Below are 21409 nucleotides of genomic sequence, written 5' to 3' on the forward strand. Positions count from 1 at the left end.
TGGGAACTGAAAGCTATAACAACGTATTTTATTAACGTATTTTTATTATATGCAGTTGCCGTTGTCCACACCGCTGATGAACCAGTGTACGAGTCACGTCAGCACGGCCGAGAGGGTCAGTCCGCCCAAGGCCGCCGTCGCAGTGGAGAGTGGTTGAGCTTTTTGTTCTTGTTTCAAGCCCCTAAAGAAATGCCGAAAAATATATTCAACCATGAATCGGCCGAAGAATTTGGATCTATTGCTAAAAGCAGAAAAAACGTCTTTCATGTTTTTTGTACACTCTGCCGTTGTGATGTGGCGATTGGCAGTAAGGGAAAAAGTACAGTTGAACGACACGTTACCACAGATAAACATAAAGTTAACACTCGTACTGCTGGTACGTCATCATTGTTATCATTTTTTCTCCCCAGCTCGATCAACTCAAGACGACAAAATCTTGGCTGCAGAACTGTGTAAAGTGTATCATGCTGTGAGGCTCCATCAGTCATACAAAAGTGTTGATTGTGGAGTAAAAGTTGACAATACAGTGACTCATTGATAGTGAAAGGTGTAACATGTGGGAAAACTAAAGCAAAAGCTCTGTGTGAAAATATTCTAGCGCTGTATTCTGTACAAATGTCATAAGGTGGTGGCTGGGAACGGACCCAAGTGCTAGACACGGACACTGAAGTACTCGGGACAGGACTAGGATACAGGGTGAGGGCTAGGACATGGACACGAAAACCGGGAACCCGGAACAGGACAGGACAAGAGAGCTAGGAGCCCGGGCTTGGACTCTGAGCCAGAGACTGGACAAGGACCCAGAACCTGAGTCTTGCCTCGGGCTCGGACCCCAGAACTAGGCAAGGACGTGACTTGGCTGGCTGGCAGGCAGGGCAAGGCTGGACACCAGAGACCTGAGGCGAGGCTGGAGACCAGAGACTTGAGACTAGAGACCTGAGGCGAGGCCTGAGGCTTGGGGTCTTGAAGCTTGGCTTGGGGCGAGGCTGGAGGCTTGGGGTCTTGAAGCTCCTCCTGGGCAGGGCGCGGTACTCCTGGGCAGAGTGTGGATCTCCACCCGATGGAGGCAAGGGACAGAACCAACCATAGGTAACTGCAAGATAGCCTGGCTTACCTGACAGAGGCAAGGGACAGGAAGGGACAGAACCAACCGCAGGGTAACAGCAATATGGCCTGGTTTATCTGATGGAGGCAAGGGACAAAACCAACCACAGGGTAATGGCAAGATGGCCTGACTTACCTGGCGGAGGCAAGGGACAGGAAGGGAGCTAGGTACGGGGTGGCTCCAAGACAACACTTCAGGCGAGGCGAGAAATACCGGCAAGGCAAGGCTTCAGGCAATGCAAGGCGAGACAAGAACTTCAGGTGAGGAAGCAGAAGGCAAGGGAAGGGATACAAGGAGTAAGGACAAGAACAATCCAGCAGCCACGCCCTGTCTGTCTGTATCTTGTTTTATGGCGGTTGGCATCCAGCTTAATGGTGCATTACTGCCACCCTTCTAAATATATATATATACACATATACACACATACACAAACCTACACTTCACCCTCCCATCTTTGACCATCCTAGTATCCTGTTCCTGTTTATTCGTCATATTCTATAAAAAACCCCTGTACCCCTTAAAAACGCTAAAAATACCCGGACTTGTGCTGTCTCACCCATGCCCAGCAACCCTTTTAATGTGAATTCCTGCATCCCCAACTCCCTTAATTTATTTCTCATCATCTCTCTCTGTATCCCATACTTCCTGCAACTCAGAACTACATGTTCTACTGACTCCTCTTCCTGACATTCCTCACACAATCCTGTCTGGTGTTTCCCTATCATTATCAATGTTTTGTTTAATGCACAATGCCTTAACCTAGTCCACACAATTTCCTCTCTTCTGTTTCCATTACCTACCCTAGTAACTGCAAACAACAGGAATTCTGCAGATGCTGGAAATTCAAGCAACACACATCAAAGTTGCTGGTGAACGCAGCAGGCCAAGCAGCATCTATAGGAAGAGGCGCAGTCGACGTTTCAGGCCGAGACCCTTCGTCAGGACTAACTGAAGGAAGAGTGAGTAAGGGATTTGAAAGCTGGAGGGGGAGGGGGAGATGCAAAATGATAGGAGAAGACAGGAGGGGGAGGGATAGAGCCGAGAGCTGGACAGGTGATAGGCAAAAGGGGATACGAGAGGATCATGGGACAGGAGGTCCAGGAAGAAAGACGGGGGGGGGTGACCCAGAGGATGGGCAAGAGGTATATTCAGAGGGACAGAGGGAGAAAAAGGAGAGTGAGAGAAAGAATGTGTGCATAAAAATGAGTAACAGATGGGGTACGAGGGGGAGGTGGGGCCTTAGCGGAAGTTAGAGAAGTCGATGTTCATGCCATCACGTTGGAGGCTACCCAGACGGAATATAAGGTGTTGTTCCTCCAACTTGAGTGTGGCTTCATCTTTACAGTAGAGGAGGCCGTGGATAGACATGTCAGAATGGGAATGGGATGTGGAATTAAAATGTGTGGCCACTGGGAGATCCTGCTTTCTCTGGCGGACAGAGCGTAGATGTTCAGCAAAGCAGTCTCCCAGTCTGCGTCGGGTCTCACCAATATATAAAAGGCCACATCGGGAGCACCGGACGCAGTATATCACCCCAGTCGACTCACAGGTGAAGTGATGCCTCACCTGGAAGGACTGTTTGGGGCCCTGAATGGTGGTAAGGGAGGAAGTGTAAGGGCATGTGTAGCACTTGTTCCGCTTACATGGATAAGTGCCAGGAGGGAGATCAGTGGGGAGGGATGGGGGGGACGAATGGACAAGGGAGTTGTGTAGGGAGCGATCCCTGCGGAATGCAGAGAGAGGGGGGGAGGGAAAGATGTGCTTAGTGGTGGGATCCCGTTGGAGGTGGCAGAAGTTACGGAGAATAATATGTTGGACCCGGAGGCTGGTGGGGTGGTAGGTGAGGACCAGGGGAACCCTATTCCTAGTGGGGTGGTGGGAGGATGGAGTGAGAGCAGATGTACGTGAAATGGGGGAGATGCGTTTAAGAGCAGAGTTGATAGTGGAGGAAGGGAAGCCCCTTTCTTTAAAAAATGAAGACATCTCCCTCGTCCTAGAATGAAAAGCCTCATCCTGAGAGCAGATGCGGCGGAGACGGAGGAATTGCGAGAAGGGGATGGCGTTTTTGCAAGAGACAGGGTGAGAAGAGGAATAGTCCAGATAGCTGTGAGAGTCAGTAGGCTTATAGTAGACATCAGTGGATAAGCTGTCTCCAGAGACAGAGACAGAAAGATCTAGAAAGGGGAGGGAGGTGTCGGAAATGGACCAGGTAAACTTGAGGGCAGGGTGAAAGTTGGAGGCAAAGTTAATAAAGTCAACGAGTTCTGCATGCGTGCAGGAAGCAGCGCCAATGCAGTCGTCGATGTAGCGAAGGAAAAGTGGGGGACAGATACCAGAATAGGCACGGAACATAGATCGTTCCACAAACCCAACAAAAAGGCAGGCATAGCTAGGACCCATACGGGTGCCCATAGCTACACCTTTAGTTTGGAGGAAATGGGAGGAGCAAAAGGAGAAATTATTAAGAGTAAGGACTAATTCCACTAGACGGAGCAGAGTGGTGGTAGAGGGGAACTGATTAGGTCTGGAATCCAAAAAGAAGCGTAGAGCTTTGAGACCTTCCTGATGGGGGATGGAAGTATATAAAGACTGGACATCCGTGGTGAAAATAAAGCGGTGGGGGCCAGGGAACTTAAAATCATCGAAAAGTTTAAGAGCGTGAGAAGTGTCACGAACATAGGTCGGAAGGGATTGAACAAGGGGTGATAAAACAGAAGAGTAGAGGACTGTTTTTCTTTTGGCTTTGCAGTGAACACCAAGCTTAGCCAGCTTACCCCTGATGTGTCTGAGAAATGTGAAGTAGACTTCATTGTTTTCTATGAAAGAGTCATAAAGTTCTTAAGTGACAGGTATGACTTCTCTGAAAACAGCTTTCATAACAAAGTGTCAAAATTGAGCCTCGGGATTAATAAAGTATATCTATCTATCTATCTAACAAGTGCCATACCTTTTGGAGAATTCTGTGATGCAGTCAAGGCCTGTAACCTTCAAGATATTGATATGAATGAATTATATGAAGAGTATGGGATTGTGGAGGCAATGATCAATACTCCTGAGAAGGTCGATAGCCATAGTGAAGAACATTATAGAACATAGAACATAGAACATAAAATAGTACAGCACAGTACAGGCCCTTCGGCCCACAATGTTGTGCTGACCCTCAAACCCTGCCTCCCATATAAGCCCCCACCTTAGATTCCTCCATATACCTGTCTAGTAGTCTCTTAAACTTCACTAGTGTATCTGCCTCCACCACTGACTCAGGCAGTGCATTCCACGAACCAACCACTCTCTGAGTAAAAAACCTTCCTCTAATATCCCCCTTGAACTTCCCACCCCTTACCTTAAAGCCATGTCCTCTTGTATTGAGCAGTGGTGCCCTGGGGAAGAGGCGCTGGCTATCCACTCTATCTATTCCTCTTATTATCTTGTACACCTCTATCATGTCTCCTCTCATCCTCCTTCTCTCCAAAGAGTAAAGCCCCAGCTTCCTTAATCTCTGATCATAATGCATACTTTCTAAACCAGGCAGCATCCTGGTAAATCTCCTCTGTACCCTTTCCAATGCTTCCACATCCTTCCTATAGTGAGGTGACCAGAACTGGACACAATACTCCAAGTGTGGCCTAACCAGAGTTTTATAGAGCTGCATCATTACATCGCTACTCTTAAACTCTATCCCTCGACTTAAGAAAGCTAACACCCCATAAGCTTTCTTAACTACCCTATCCACCTGTGAGGCAACTTTCAGGGATCTGTGGACATGTACCCCGAGATCCCTCTGCTCCTCCACACTACCAAGTATCCTGCCATTTACTTTGTACTCTGCCTTGGAGTTTGTCCTTCCAAAGTGTACCACCTCACACTTCTCCGGGTTGAACTCCATCTGCCACTTCTCAGCCCACTTCTGCATCCTATCAATGTCTCTCTGCAATCTTTGATAATCCTCTACACTATCTACAACACCACCAACCTTTGTGTCGTCTGCAAACTTGCCAACCCACCCTTCTACCCCCACATCCAGGTCGTTAATAAAAGTCACGAAAAGTAGAGGTCCCAGAACAGATCCTTGTGGGACACCACTAGTCACAATCCTCCAATCTGAATGTACTCCCTCCACCACCACCTTCTGCCTTCTGCAGGCAAGCCAATTCTGAATCCACCTGGCCAAACTTCCCTGGATCCCATGCCTTCTAACTTTCTGAATAAGCCTTCCATGTGGAACCTTGTCAAATGCCTTACTAAAATCCATATAGATCACATCCACTGCAGTACCCTAATCTATATGCCTGGTCACCTCCTCAAAGAACTCTATCAGGCTTGTTAGACATGATCTGCCCTTCACAAAGCCATGCTGACTGTCCCTGATCAGACCATGATTCTCTAAATGCCTATAGATCCTATCTCTAAGAATCTTTTCCAACAGCTTTCCCACCACAGACGTAAGGCTCACTGGTCTATAATTACCCGGACTATCCCTACTACCTTTTTTGAACAAGGGAACAACATTCGCCTCCCTCCAATCCTCCGGCATCATTCCCGTGGACAACGAGGACATAAAGATCCTAGCCAGAGGCTCAGCAATCTCTTCTCTCGCCTCGTGGAGCAGCCTGGGGAATATTCCGTCAGGCCCCGGGGACTTATCTGTCCTAATGTATTTTAACAACTCCAATACCTCCTCTCCCTTAATATCAGCATGCTCCAGAACATCAACCTCACTCATATTGTCCTCACCATCATCAAGTTCCCTCTCATTGGTGAATACCGAAGAGAAGTATTCATTGAGGACCTCGCTCACTTCCACAGCCTCCAGGCATATCTTCCCACCTTTATCTCTAATCGGTCCTACCTTCACTCCTGTCATCCTTTTTTTCTTCACATAATTGAAGAATGCCTTGGGGTTTTCCTTTACCCTACTCGCCAGCCCCTTCTTAAGCTCCTTTGTTGCTTCCCTATATTCCTCAATAGACCCAGCTGATCCTTGCTTCCTAAACCTCATGTATGCTGCCTTCTTCCTCCTGACTAGATTTTCCACCTCTCTTGTCACCCATGGTTCCTTCACCCTACCATTCTTTATCTTCCTCACCGGGACAAATTTATCCCTTACATCCCGCAAGAGATCTCTAAACATCAACCACATGTCCATAGTACATTTCCCTGCAAAAACATCATCCCAATTCACACCCGCAAGTTCTAGCCTTATAGCCTCATAATTTGCCTTTCCCCAATTAAAAATTTTCCTGTCCTCTTTGATTCTATCCTTTTCCATGATAATTATAAAGGCCAGGGAGCGGTGGTCACTGTCCCCCAGATGCTGACCCACTGAGAGATCTGTGACCTGACCCGGTTCATTACCTAGTACTAGATCTAGTATGGCATTCTCCCTGGTCGGCCTGTCCACATACTGTGACAGGAATCCATCCTGGACACACTTAACAAATTCTGCCCCACCTAAACCCTTGGAACTAATCAGGTGCCAATCAATATTAGGGAAGTTAAAGTCACCCATGATAACAACCCTGTTATTTTTGCACCTTTCCAAAATCTGCCTCCCAATCTGCTCCTCTGTATCTCTGCTGCTACCAGGGGGCCTATAGAATACCCCCAGTAGAGTAACTGCTCCCTTCCTGTTCCTGACTTCCACCCATATTGACTCAAAAGAGGATCCTGCTACATTACCCACCCTTTCTGTAGCTTTAGTAGTATCCCTGACCAGTAATGCTACCCCTCCTCCCCTTTTTCCGCCCTCTCTATCCCTTTTAAAGCACTGAAATCCAAGAATATTGAGAATCCATTCCTGCCCTTGTGCCAGCCAAGTCTCTGTAATGGCCACTACATCATAATTCCATGTATGTATCCAAGTTCTCAGTTCATCACCTTTGTTCCTGATGCTTCTTGCATTGAGATACACACATTTCAGCCCTTCTACCTTACTGTCTTTACACCGTTTATTCTGCTTCTCTTTCCTCAAAGCCTCTCTGTATGTTAGATCTGGCTTTACTCCATGCACTTCTTTCACTGCTCTATCGCTCTGGGTCCCATCCCCCTTGCAAATTAGTTTAAAACCTCCCGAACCATGCTAGCAAACCTACCTGCAAGGATGTTGCTCCCCCTCGAGTTCAGGTGCAACCCATCCAATCTGTACAGGTCCCATCTTCCCCAGAAGAGATCCCAATGATCTAAAAATCTAAAACCCTGCTCCCTGCACCAACTCCTCAGCCACGCATTCAACTGCCATCTCCTCCAATTCTTACCATCTCTGTCACATAGCACTGGCAGCAATCCTGAGAACGTCACCCTTGAGGTCCTGTTCTTCAGCCTTCTGCCTAATTCCCAAAACTCACACTTCAGGACCTCATCCCTCTTCCTGTCTATGTCGTTGGTCCCAACATGTATCACGACTTCTGGTTGCTTTCTCTCTCGTACCAGGATGTCGTGCACCCGGTCAGAGACATCCTGGACCCTGGCTCCCGGGAGGCAACAAACCATGCGGGTGTCCTTCTCCCGTCCACAAAATCTCCTGTCTGCTCCCCTGACTATAGAGTCTCCAATGACAACAGCTCTCCTCTTTTCTGTCCCACCCTTTGGCACCACAGGGTCAGATTCAGTGCCGGAGGCCCTGCCACCATGGCTCACACCTGGTCGGTCGTTCCCGCCAACAGTATCCAGGATGGTAAACTTATTATTCAGGGGAATGGCTACAGGGGTGCTCTGCACTACCTGTCTGCTCACCTTCGCTTTCCCCCCTCTGACTGTCACCCAACGACCTGCTTCTGACAGCCTAGGTGTGACTACCTCCCTGTAGCTCTCATCTATGACTGCCTCATTCTCCCTTACAAAGGTTGAAGGTCATCCAGCTGCTGCTCCAGATTCCTTACATGGTCTTCCAGATCGCCCAGCCATATGCACTTCTGGCAGATGTGACTCTGCGGGAGAGAGGCGTTCCCCCAAGACTGCCACATCTCACATGAGAGGCACATCACCGTCTCAGGGGACATCGTAAAAACTAACTGCAAGCTAGCTTGTCCTCTCAAGCTGTTCAATAAATTTGAGGTTTCTTTTACAAACCTGAAGAAGGTGAGTGCTTATATCTTGTCTATTCCATGCAGCAATGCTCACACAGAATGAGTTTTTCAATGATGACCTCAGCTTGGAGAAGCGAGAGAAACAATCTCAATATATAAGTTTGCTGATGACACAACAACTGTAGGCCATATCTCAGGTAATGATGAGTTTGAGTACGGAGAGGAAGTTAAGAACCTGATGGCATGGTGCGAAGACAATAACCAACGTCAGCAAGACGAAGGAATTGGTTGTTGACTTCAGAAGGAGTAGCGGATGGCACGACACAATTTACATCGGTGGTGCGCAAGTCAAACAGGTCAAAGGCTTTAATTTCCTCGGGGTCAATATCACAAATGACCTGACTTGGTCCAACCAAGCAGAGTTCACTGCCAAGAAGGCCCACCAGTGCCTTTACTTCCTGAGAAAACTAAAGAAATTTGGCATGTCCACTAAAACCCTCACTAATTTTTATAGATGCACCGTAGAAAGCATTCTTCTAGGGTGCATCACAACCTGGTATGGAAGTTGTCCTGTCCAAAACTGAAAGAAGCTGCAGAAGATTGTGAACACGGTGCAGCACATCACACAAACCAATCTTCTGTCCGTGGACTCACTTTACACCGCACACTGTCGGAGCAGTGCTGCCGGGATAATCAAAGACACGACCCACCCAGCCAACACACTTTTCGTCCCTCTTCCCTCCGGGAGAAAGTTCAGGAGCTTGAAGACTCCTACAGCCAGATTTGGGAACAGCTTCTTTCCAACTGTGATAAGACTGCTGAACGGATCCTGACCCGGATCTGGGCCGTACCCTCCAAATATCTGGACCTGCCTCTCATTTTTTTTGCACTACCTTGCTTCCCATTTTTCTATTTATGATTTATAATTTAAAATTTTAATATTTACTAATTTTAACTATTTTTAATATTTTTGATATTTAATATTTGTAATCCCGGGAGTGTGAAGTGCAGAATCAAATATCACTGTGATGATTGTGCGTTCTAGTACCAATTGTTTGGCGACAATAAAGTATAAAGTCAGTCAAAGCAGAGCTCCAAATATGTAACAACTTCTCAGAACAGTGCCCAGCCATGTACAAAAAAACTCCTGGCCAACAGAAAACTCTTGGAGATAGCAAGTAAAGGGTAGAAATACGAAAAAACAGACATCCATACCTGGCAGTCCATGGTAGGCCTAAGAAAGCTACTTCCTTTTGTTTGTGAAATAAGTTAATTTGGTTAGCATTTCTGCTTCAGCAGGAGTAAAAATGAATATTCTCTCTCTCTTTTCTCAGTTCTTTATTTATACTGTATGAATGCATGTATGTAATACGCAGAATGATGAATCATTGAATAGGAAAAAGGGCTCTGGCAGAAAATCACTAATTAATGTTGAAATAGCTAGATTTTTGCTGGATTTATAGAGGCAAAAAAGTATCGTTAGAATTTTTATTTAATAAAATAACTAAAGTGATCATCCGTTTGCATTTGTAGTTTTTGCAATATGGTATAAATTTTATTAAAAAAATAAATTTTTTTGAAACGCACTGTATATTGGTAACCTATGACCATGTATGCAATGTTCTCCTTTTTGGAAATTTGGAGATGGCCACCCTAGCTGAGAATCAGTGCATCCACAGAACTCTGAAGGTGTGCTCGTCTTCCAGGTTGCGTCCTTGGGTTTTCGAAAAGTGGTCGTACATGAGCCCCTAGAAGCAGGTCCCACCACCACAAAGAACCAAAGACTGAGTGTAACTCCAGGTCAGAGTCTTCAACAAAACCCCATCCAACCTGAACAGGAAAAAAAGAGACGTCAAAAATAGATATTAAACTGTTTTCATAGATGAACTCAAAGGAGTCACTATTGAGCGCCACGAAGGAATTGCTGTTGTGCACTAGTTCACACAAATGGCAATGCGAGGATAACTAGATATTTCTTAATAGTTATGAATGAAGAAAAAACATTGGCCAAGAAGCAAGGAAATCTCCCTGCTACTCTTTATTATTGGTGCTGAGGGAACTTTTTCATCCACATGGGAACAGGCAGGGATTTGGTTCAATATCCCATCCAAACTGCAGCAGTTCTAACACAGGTGCACTGTCAGTTGTGCACTAGAGTTTGATCCTTTTAAGATCATGACGTCATCTGTCAGGAAATGTATAGACGGCTTGGCCCAAATGCAGAGCAGTGGAGATGATTTAGCAGTCAGTGATAAGTATAATAATGAATTGCAAGGAACACAAAACAGGAGAGAAAGGACATTAAACATGACAAGGTAACTGAAGGCTAGGAGGAATTGCATTGAGGTTGGCTGGTTCAATGGATGAATAAGGACTGTGGATGAGAACTAGGTTTAAATGGGCTGTATAGGATGAGTTAGAAATAGGTGACAGGTAGCTCCTATTAGCTGGATGGAGACTGTAAGAAACCTGCATGTGCAGACATGATGGTCATGCTATCCTTACATACCTTTTCCAAAACCAAATGAACTGAATTTTGATTTTGTTTTTTTAGAATGAAAGCAAACCAGTGCAAATGATGCACAAGAGGGATAAGTTTCTGTTCTGTCACATCCCTGAAGTCAATATCAAAGTTCTTGAACTTCCATATGTTGAGAAAGATGTGAGTATGATCATCTTGTTGCCTGATGATATCAGGATGATTGAAAAGTCTTAAAAAGGTAAAACTTTTTCATAATTGCACATGATTATGTTTTATGATTACAAACTACTGACTTTGAGTTGCATGATGTCAACTATGAATTTGCAACAAATTCCCAGATTCATTTTGGGATCTGAATATTCCTGACAATGCATTTATTGTCCATCTCTAACTGCCCTTGAAAATTTCTGTGATCTATCCAATTTGCTCCACATGATCACAATATCTTGTCTCTTGCAATGTACATTCTCTCCGTTACATCCAAGATCCATCTGATATCGGAGGTTAACATAGAAACTTCTTTCCAAGTTTCTGGTTTCACACACCACTAGTTGCCCAATGAAAATTTCTCTGCTCACCCATTCCATTCCTCATGAGATTGAAACTGGGCAAAATAATCACTGGTCCAGATCTCCCATCCACTGCCACCAACTTCTAGTTTCTATCTCCAACCCAAGATCCACAAACCTGATTGACTGGGTAGGACTATTGTTTCAGCCTGCTCCTGTCACATTGAACGTGTCCTCATACCTTAACTCTTGGTTCAGGCCCTTCCTATGATACTTCACATGCTCTCTATATCCTTCGATTCCTTGGCACCGATTGCCTCGTTTTTATCATGGATGTCCAGTCCTTATCTATTTCTACACCCCATAAAGAAGGCCTTAAAGCTCTCTGCCTCTTACTTGGCAACAGACCCAACCATTTCCCTCCAGCATCACACTCCTTCATCTGGCAGAACTGGTCCTCACCCCCAACAATTTATTTCTGTTCCTCCCACTTTCGCCAAGCTCAAGGTGTAGCCATGGGTACCCACATGGTCCCGAGCCATGCCGGCCTTTTCTTTGACTACGTGGAACTGTCCATTTTCTAAGTCTTGCCCAGTAATGCTCTCCAATGCTTACAACGGTGCATTGACAACTGCATTGGTACCGTTTCCTGCACCCATGCTGAGAACATCAATTTCATCGACTTGGTCTCCAACTTCCACTTTGCCCTTAAGTTAGTTGGCCCATTTCTAATAACCATATAACCATATAACAATTACAGCACGGAAACAGGCCATCTTGGCCTTCTAGTCCATGCAGAACTCTTACTCTCACCTAGTCCCACCAACCTGCACTCAGCCCATAACCTTCCATTCCTTTCCTGTCCATATACCACCCTCAGGAGCCTGCGCATCCAACACATCATCTCCTCAACTTCCGTCAGCTCCGTGATTCCATTGTCCATTCATCCCTCCCCACTAATCTCCCTCCTGGCACCTATCCCTGCAAGCAGGGGAGCTGCACGTGGCCATTCACTGCCTTCCTCACCTCTATTCAGGGTCCCAAACAGTCCTTCCAGATGAGGCAACACTTCATCTGTAAAACTGTCAACTACTGTATCTGTTGCTCCTGTCGTGGTCTCTTCAACATTGGTGAGACTCGCTGTGGATTGGGGGTCATGCACCTAGGCTCCATCTGCAATAAGTGTATTTACCCAATGGCCAACCATTTTAATTCCTATCCTCATTCCTGTTCCAATGTGTTGGTCCATGGCGGCCTCTTCTGCCATGATGAGGTCACTCTCAGGTTAGAGGAGCAACAATTCATATTCCGTCTAGGTAGCCTCCGATCTGATGACTTGAACATTAATATTTCCAACATCCAGTCAGTCTTTACCCTCCACAGACCATCTTCTTCAATTCCCCATGCTGGCCTCTTGCTTGCCTATCACCTCAAAATGGGTCTCCTCCTTCTCTTTCTCTTAGGCTCCATTCTCCTCTCTGATCATATTCCTTCTTCTCCAGCCCTTTGACTTTTCCATCTGTCACCTCCCATCTGCTTACCTCACACCCCGTAACAACCTTCCTGGCTTCACCTATCATCTTCTACCATATCCTCCATCCTCTTCCCCCCCCCCCGCCGCACCTTATTCTGGCATCTTACCCCCTATTTTCCAGTCCTGATGAAGGGTCTTGACCTGAAATGTCAACTGTTTACTAATTTCCTTAGATGCTGCCTAACCTGCTGAGTTCCTCCAGCATTTTGTGTGTTTTTGCTCTGGAGTTCCAGCATTGCAGAATCTCTTGAGCAGTGTATTCAATATTGCAGTAATATTTGAATAATATTGTAATTAAATTGTTTGATTTATCATTTTGTTTATATAATTAATTATGGGTTTTATATATATGAAGTATGTGATTGTGAAGTACGTTATTATGCCGACATATCATAAGAGAGTACCGTTGAGATTTACAAAGTAAAATCTAACAAGAGACAAGCAACATGGCTTACGCTAAAAGTGACGGCAAATTAATTTAAGTGGAATTATACACAGGCTTGGCTGTTTCAGTCATTACACCAAATGAGTTTCCATAGCATCTCAAAGTTATTGAAGCCTGCAGATATCCAACTAAGAACATACACAGTGAAATGTTAATTCCTGTGGCGATGATAATCGTAACAGTGCAAAATAACAGCCAACAAGCCACATTGGGCTTGTGTGTGGTAAAAACAGGAGGGCCTTTATTGTGGAGCTGTGATTGGCTGAGGCAGCTGCAACTTGATTGGAGATCCATCCACCATTTGCATATTTGCATGTTGTATCCCCTGCAATAGAGACAACTGAAAGCAAATTAAGAAAGGTACTTACTTGATGATGCCACCGCACTGTTCAATGATAGCATTGGAAAACTCAAAAATATCAAGGGTAAAATATCATTAAATGAAAATGCCACTCCAACATTTTACAAAGCCCCTCTGATTCCTTATGCCACCTGTGATAAAGTAGCCAGTGAGCTAGATCGCATGGAGGCTGAGGGAATTCTTTCCAAGGTTGAGTGCAGCCCATGGGCAGTTCCAATGGTCTCAGTAGCCAAAAGTAATAGATCTGTGGTTATCTTAATGTCACCTTCATCTCAATACTGAAAGCAGATCAATACCCTCTGCTCAGGATAGAGAATACCTTTGCAAATCTCTCTGGAGAAAAGCACTTCAGCAAAGTGGACAGCTGAGGCCTAACTGCAGATAGCTATGGGAGAGAAGTCCAGAGTGTTTCTCACCATGAACACACAAAGAACTTTATCACTTTATTTTTGGAGGAACATCTGCAACTTTATTTTTTTATATTTCCTCCAACTTTATTTTTGGAGGAACATCTGCACCTACACTCTGGCAAAAGCTATGGACTGGGTGCTACAGAGCTGCCCAGCAACTCCAAGTTACCTGGATGACATCATTGTTGCCAGTGAGGATGACAAGGAACATCTTCAAAATCTCAAGACTGTGTTAAAAAGATTGGAAGATTATGGGGTCAGAGCACAAGACGATGAGGCAAATTAATTAAACAAAATATCATTTTGATGATGCCGTTAACACAGAAGGATTACACAAGTGTGCTGAGAAAATTCAAGCAGTGTTGGATGCCCCAGTGCTAAAATATGTACCACAGTTTCGTTCCCTTCTAGGATATATACATTACTGTTGGTATAGGTGCAGTGATGCCACGTGTTGTGATTGATGGAAGTGAACACCCCATAGACTTTGCATCCTGTTCCCTTTTTGCTGCAGAGAAAAGTTGTGCAGAGGTTGACAGAGCGGCCTTGAGACTGGATTGTGGTCTGAAACATTTCAGCAAATACTTGTATGGAAGAGTTTACCCTTCAACCACTAGAGTCCATTTTCAATCCACAGAGGAGTGCTCCATTAATAGCAGCAACATGAATGCAGAGGTGGGCTCTGTTCCTTGGAGGACACAATTACAAGACCGAATTCAAGAGGACAACTAATCATAGTATTGTCCTGTTTACCCTGGAAAAGGAAATTCCTGAAAATTTTACCTAAGAGGACATTCCGCTGTCATGGTCCGGTCCGTGAAGTCCGTATTCCATCGACCCTTGCTCCAGGTTTTCCTATCTACCCTGTTTCTGTTCTTGTTGAGCTAATTGAGGCAGCTGATGCTCGTTGGGGCTGGCTGCATAAATACTTTCAGAGACCCAGGCGTGGCTGCTGGATTGTTCTTGTCCTTACTCCTGTATCCCTTGCTATGCCTTCTGTTTCCTCGCCTGAAGCCCTGCCTTGTCTTGCCAGTAACTCTCGCCTCTCCTGAAGTTCTTGTCTCGCCTTGCTTTGCCAGAAGCCTTGCCTTGTCTTGCTGGTAACTCTTGCCTCGTCTTGCCTGCAGTCTTGTCCTGGAGCCACCCTGTACCTAGCTCCCTTCCTGTCCCTTGCCTCCGCCCAGGTAAGCCAGGCCGTCTCGCCGTTACCTGTGGTTGGTTCTGTCCCTTCCTGTCCCTTGCCTCTGACGGGTGGTGATCCATGCCCTGTCCGGGAGGCGCCTCACCGCAAGTCTCCTGCCTCCAGCCTCGCCTCACCTCAAGTCTCCTGCCTGCAGCCTCCAGCCTTGCCTCAAGTCTCCTGCCTCCAGCCTCACCTCACCTCAAGTCTTAAGTCTCCAGCCTCCTGCCAAGCCTAGCCTCAAGCCTGACGACTCCAGGCTCCTGCCTAGCCTCAAGCCTGACGACTCCAGGCTCCTGCCTAGCCTCAAGCCTGACGACTCCAGGCTCCTGCCTAGCCTCAAGCCTGACGACTCCAGCCTCTAGCCTCTAGCCTCTTGCCAAGGCAAGCCTCAAGCCTCAAGCCTCAAGTCTCTAGCCTGAATACTCTAGCCTCTAGCCTCAAGCCTGAATACTCTAGCCTTCTGCCTCCTGCCAAGCCTCGTCCTTGCCTAGTTCTGGGGTCCGAGCCAGAGGCAAGACCCAGCTACTGGGTCCTTGTCCAGTCTCTGGCTCGGAGTCCAAGCCCGGACTCCTAGCTCTCTTGTCCAGTCCTGTTCCGGGTTTCCGGTTTTCGTATCCATGTCCTTGCCCTCAGCCTGTATCCTAGTCCTGTCCCTAGTACTTAAGTATCTGTGTATTGCAGTTGGGTCCGTTCCCAGCCACCCGCCTTATGACAGAACGACCCAGTCAACCATGGACCCAGCGACACAGACACTGTTGTTTTCCTCTAGCCACCTGGGGTTCCTTTTGGTTTAATTCCCTCCCACCCGCCCAAGTCGTCCATAGTCTGGATACCCTGTTTGGTCGCCAGGAGGCTCCCGTGGTGGTGGGGGAGGAGGGTGCTTACTGTCATGGTCCAGTCCGTGAAGTCTGTATTCTGGTTCACGGTCCGGTCCATTGACCCTTGCTCCAGGTTTTCCTATCTACCCTTTTTCTGTTCTTGAGCTAATTGAGGCAGCTGATGCTCGTTGGGGCTGGCTGCATAAATACCTTCAGAGACCCAGGTGTGGCTGCTGGATTGTTCTTGTCCTTACTCCTGTATCCCTTGCTCTGCCTTCTGTTTCCTTGCCTGAAGCCCTGCCTTGTCTTGTCAATAACTCTCACCTCACCTGAAGTTCCCGTCTCGCCTTGCTTTGCCAGAAGCCTTACCTTGTCTTGCTGGTAACTCTCGCCTTGTCTCGCCTGCAGTCTTGTCCTGGAGCCACCCTGTACCTAGCTCCCTTCCTGTCCCTTGCCTCCACCTAGGTAAGCCAGGCCATCTCGCCGTTACCTATGGTTGGTTCTGTCCCTTGCCTCTGTCGGGTGGTGATCCGCGCCCTGCCCAGGAGGCGCCTCACCTCAAGTCTCCTGCCTCCAGCCTCGTCTCGCCTCGAGACTCCAGCCACTATCCTCCAGCCTCCAGTCTCCAACCTCCAGCCTCCTGCCTATCCTCAAGCCTGAAGACTCCAGCCTCCTGCCGAGCCTCAAGCCTGAAGACTCCAGCCTGCTGCCGAGCCTCAAGCCTGACGACTCCAGGCTCCTGCCGAGCCTCAAGCCTGACGACTCCAGGCTCCTGCCGAGCCTCAAGCCTGACGACTCCAGGCTCCTGCCGAGCCTCAAGCCTGACGACTCCAGGCTCTAGCCTCAATCCTCAAGCCTCAAGCCTGAATACTCTAGCCTCCTGCCTCCTGCCAAGCCTCGTCCTTGCCTAGTTCTGGGGTCTGAGCCAGAGGCAAGACCCAGATACTGGGTCCTTGTCCAGTCTCTGGCTCAGAGTCCAAGCCCGGGCTCCTAGCTCTCTTGTCCAGTCCTGTTCCGGGTTTCCGGTTTTCGTATCCATGTCCTTGCCCTCAGCCTGTATCCTAGTCCTGTCCCTAGTACTTCAGTATCTGTGTCTTGCAGTTGGGTCCGTTCCCAGCCACCCGCCTTATGACAGAACGATCCAGCCAACCATGGACCCAGCGACACAGACACTGTTGTTTTCCTCTAGCCACCCGGGGTTCCTTTCGGTTTAATTCCCTCCCACCCGCCCAAGTCGTCCATAGTCTGGATACCCTGTTTGGTCGCCAGGAGGCTCCCGTGGTGGTGGGGGGGGGGGGGGGAGGGTGCGTACTGTCATGGTCCAGTCCGTGAAGTCTGTATTCTGGTTCACGGTCCGGTCCATTGACCCTTGCTCCAGGTTTTCCTATCTACCCTTTTTCTGTTCTTCTTGAGCTAATTGAGGCAGCTGATGCTCGTTGGGGCTGGCTGCATAAATACCTTCAGAGACCCAGGTGTGGCTGCTGGATTGTTCTTGTCCTTAATCCGTGTATCCCTTGCTCTGCCTTCTGTTTCCTCGCCTGAAGCCCTGCCTTGTCTTGTCAGTAACTCTCGCCTCACCTGAAGTTCCCGTCTCGCCTTGCTTTGCCAGAACCCTTGCCTTGTCTTGCTGGTAACTCTCGCCTTGTCTCGCCTGCAGTCTTGTCCTGGAGCCACCCTGTACCTAGCTCCCTTCCTGTCCCTTGCCTCCACCTAGGTAAGCCAGGCCGTCTCGCCGTTACCTATGGTTGGTTCTGTCCCTTGCCTCTGTCGGGTGGTGATCCGCGCCCTGCCCAGGAGGTCCAGGTCTCCTGCCTCCAGCCTCGCCTCGCCTCAAGTCTCCTGCCTCCAGCCTCGTCTCGCCTCGAGACTCCAGCCACCATCCTCCAGCCTCCAGTCTCCAACCTCCAGCCTCCTGCCTATCCTCAAGCCTGAAGACTCCAGCCTCCTGCCGAGCCTCAAGCCTGAAGACTCCAGCCTGCTGCCGAGCCTCAAGCCTGAAGACTCCAGCCTCCTGCCGAGCCTCAAGCCTCTTGCCAAGCCAAGCCAAGTCTCTAGCCTCTTGCCAAGCCAAGTCTCTAGCCTCCTACCTCCTGCCAAGTCTCTAGTCTCTAGCCTCAAGCCCGAAGACTCCAGCCTTGCCCTGCCTGCCTGCCAAGCCTCGTCCTTGTCTAGTTCTGGGGTCCAAGCCAGAGGGAAGACCCAGGTACTGGGTCCTTGTCCAGTCTCTGGCTCAGAGTCCAAGCCCAGGCTCCTAGCTCTCTTGTCCAGTCCTGTTCTGGGTTCCCGGTTTTCGTGTCCATGTCCTTTCCCTCACCCTGTATCCTAGTCCTTTCCCTAGTACTTCAGTATCTGTGTCTTGCACTTGGGTCCGTTCCCAGCCACCGCCCTATGATATCCGCTTGTCATATTCTCCCCAATGCAAAGCAAAAATGTCCCTATTACGGTAGAGATTATCCAAAGGGAAACCAGAAAAGGCACCACATTGTTTCATATCTACACGGCCGTCCAAAATGGCTGTAGTAGGAATTCCAGTTCTTCCATTTCTACCAGTGCTGGGATGAACTTGTCCTTGACGGACATTGCTTTATGTGGGGATTGAGAGTTGTTGTACCATTGAAGCAGAGAGCTATAGTGTTGGAGGAGCTACATGCTGTTCATCTAAATGTGGTCAAAATGAAAGCACTGGCTTGAAGCTTTGTCTGGTGGCCTTGGATAGATCAGCAGATTGAACAGTGCCAAACACTATTCAGGATACCAACACATCCAGAAAATGACAAGAGCAGTGCCTCTCCTTCCCTGCAAATGGACTGAATTGCTCTGGAAGAGGATTCACATGGATTTGGCCTGACCATTCATTGGCACAATTTCTTGGTAGTAGTGGATGCAGCTACAAAGTGGATAGAAGTGTTCCCAAAAGCCTCCAACTCAACCTTGCTTATTATTGATATGTTAAGAAACCTCTTCTCAAGGACTGGTGTTCTTAGTGAAAATGGACCACAGTTTGGTGTGGAATAGTGTCAGTCATCCCTGAAAATGAATGGAATAAGACATATTACAGGCGCAGTGACACTCCTGGGCCGCCCAGCTCAAAGCTGTTCTCAATCTCACTAAATCGGCTCAGTGCTTGAAACAATCCAACCTCGCACCCAGATTAGGTGGACATTGTGGCTGGTGTAGGCCCAAGCCTCTGTCTCCAGTTCATCACACCAGTGGGGCAGAAGTGTGTTGTGGCGTGGATGAAATCACCGGAGAGACAGAGTTACTGGTAAATACAAAGCAGCTTCTTTATTCAACAGCACAAGGTGCAGCAGGCATCATACGGACGGAGACGCTTTTGGTGGAAAGGTCTGCTAGCCCAATGTGGGCTCAATATTTATTTGCTAAACATAAAGGGCAATCCCTATTTACAAAGTATAAACAATGCATAGACAATGCTTTCTTTTGAAGCTATGTACAAAACATCACACCTTCTGACTTCATCCTTTCCTCCTGACGCCCGCATGTCTGGGTTGGTATTCACAGCCCTTAGGAATGCAAGTTAAATCCACAATACACTTATTTGGTATTTTACGTGCTAATCTAGAGGATAATTCATATTTATAAAGTATAGATAATACCGTCTTCAAAACTACAGCATCTGCGCCAACTACAGCGTCAGCAGCATCTGGTATTTACAACTTTTAGGAAATGCCTTGTTATGAACTCAATGCACAGTGCTTTGTCAAACAGAAGACTGGTGGCCAAGCCATTTAAGTGTAAATGAATCATCTACCCAAAATCGCTCTAACAAAACGCACAGAAACTCTTCTGCATTGATTCCTCTCCAAATCGCTTACTCCATTTCTGGTAGTGATACAAACTCCATCTGTTTCCTCACTATCTCTTGAAATAGTTCACTACAATCTGCTTCAGTAAAAATGTTAGTCGATTCTCTTGCTTTATGGTTTACCAGTTAGCTGTCATACATCTTCGGTAGTGCATCTTCAACCAAAAGCAGCGATTGTCTGATTTGATCTGGAGATGACACGACGATCAATTGAAATCAGTTTCAATTGCTAAAGAAGAAAAGTGTCCACTGTCATCAGAACCATTTCCTGCAATCCCAGAGTCAACTCCTACAACCACCACACCCCAGTATCCATATAAGTGTCTTTGTTTATTGTAACTCAGATTTTCCTGCTTTGATCATAAATTCCTTGTTTGTTTTTTCCTCTCGGCTGGAGCAGACACTTAGCCTAAAAAAGCTAGAAAGAATGGACACTTCATACAGAGCTGAAAAAAATTAAAATTTCAGTGCATTTGCCTAGATTTAAAATGGAGGATAACTTTGAGCTCAATTCTACACTTTCCTCTCTGGGGATAACAGATCTTTTTGATGGTTGGAAGGCAGATCTCTCTGGACTTTCTGGAGCACATGACTTGTGCGTGTCTAAGTTTGTTCACACATCTTTCATGGAAGTACACAAGGAAGGAACTGAAGCAGCAGCTGCTACATTAGTGAGAATTAAGTTTTGTTCACTGGAGCTTGAGGAGTTTACTGCAGATCACCATTTCCTCTTCTTCATTCAGCACAACAAAACAAATAGTATTCTCTTCTTTGGCTGGTGCTCTTGTCCCTAAACAACTGACTAAGTGCCAGTAATAGGGGGGTGGAGGTGGGAAATAAAGTCATAATGATAAATTTCCACTTGACCTGAAGAATAAACTGAAATGCTCATTTAAGGTCAATTTGAACATGTATTGCAAAGTAAATTTTAGATGCCAACTCTGGAAAAAAAAAATCCCAGATTATGACTCTGATTGTTTGGGTATTTGAAGGTGGATTTATCGCCTATTTAAAATTCATCTCTGAGCATCTTATGTCCTTAACAAATTAACAGTGCAACTGGATTTATATTAACTACATTCTTCATTAACGTGACGGCTAGGCATTAAAATGATAACCCATCTGATTCATTAACCTGGTCAATTAGCATGCTGAAGGGGAGGAATTCCTACCTTCCTACCTACAGTCAGCCTGGCAGTGTGGTTAACTGGCTACTCTGATTTCAGGGCTCATTAGACTGAGAAAACAAATGCCAGTATCAGCAGAGAAGTCCGTATCCTGTGAGTGAATAAATTAAAAGAAACATTTTTAAAGTGTCCTGCAGAATTTCACATTTTCCACATATCTGCTTGACTGATTTTGTCCATGAAGCTGTGAATAGTTTAAATGACAAAAGGGCCAGGAGTTTCCTCCACCTTTCGAGTCTGAGTCTGGGCTAGGTCATAGTATGTGCTATCACATTTCAATTTGCCAATAATATGGTAGATTATAATGAAACCCATAGCTTAATTTTACGAAATTCTGCTTCAGGATCGTTGTTACAGCAGAAGGAACAATTTTCTTTTCCATTTACATATCCAGTTACCTCAGTTGAATATTATTAGATGTTCTGCCAAGATCTCTTGGTGAAAAAGGTGTACTACTTAAAACTGGAAAGAGATGTAGTCCAGATACTGAAAAGATCACTTATTGTTGTATTAAGCCCTGCAAC

At 46.7% G+C, this 21409-nt stretch overlaps 1 long non-coding RNA gene and 1 pseudogene across 1 annotated transcript; both read left to right on the forward strand.

Annotated features, from left to right (window-relative positions):
- The window catches only part of LOC134357981 (leukocyte elastase inhibitor-like), a 38067-nt pseudogene extending 17045 nt beyond the window's left edge, over positions 1-21022 (forward strand).
- Positions 3241-9930, forward strand: LOC134357920 (uncharacterized). The gene is made up of 3 exons (XR_010020757.1): positions 3241-3954; positions 7947-8182; positions 9837-9930. It is a non-coding gene; the product is annotated as an uncharacterized LOC134357920 (long non-coding RNA).
- Positions 21023-21409: the final 387 nt, after the last annotated feature.

The sequence above is a fragment of the Mobula hypostoma genome, chromosome 17 (genome assembly GCF_963921235.1).
Source record: "Mobula hypostoma chromosome 17, sMobHyp1.1, whole genome shotgun sequence".
Taxonomy (NCBI): domain Eukaryota; kingdom Metazoa; phylum Chordata; class Chondrichthyes; order Myliobatiformes; family Myliobatidae; genus Mobula; species Mobula hypostoma.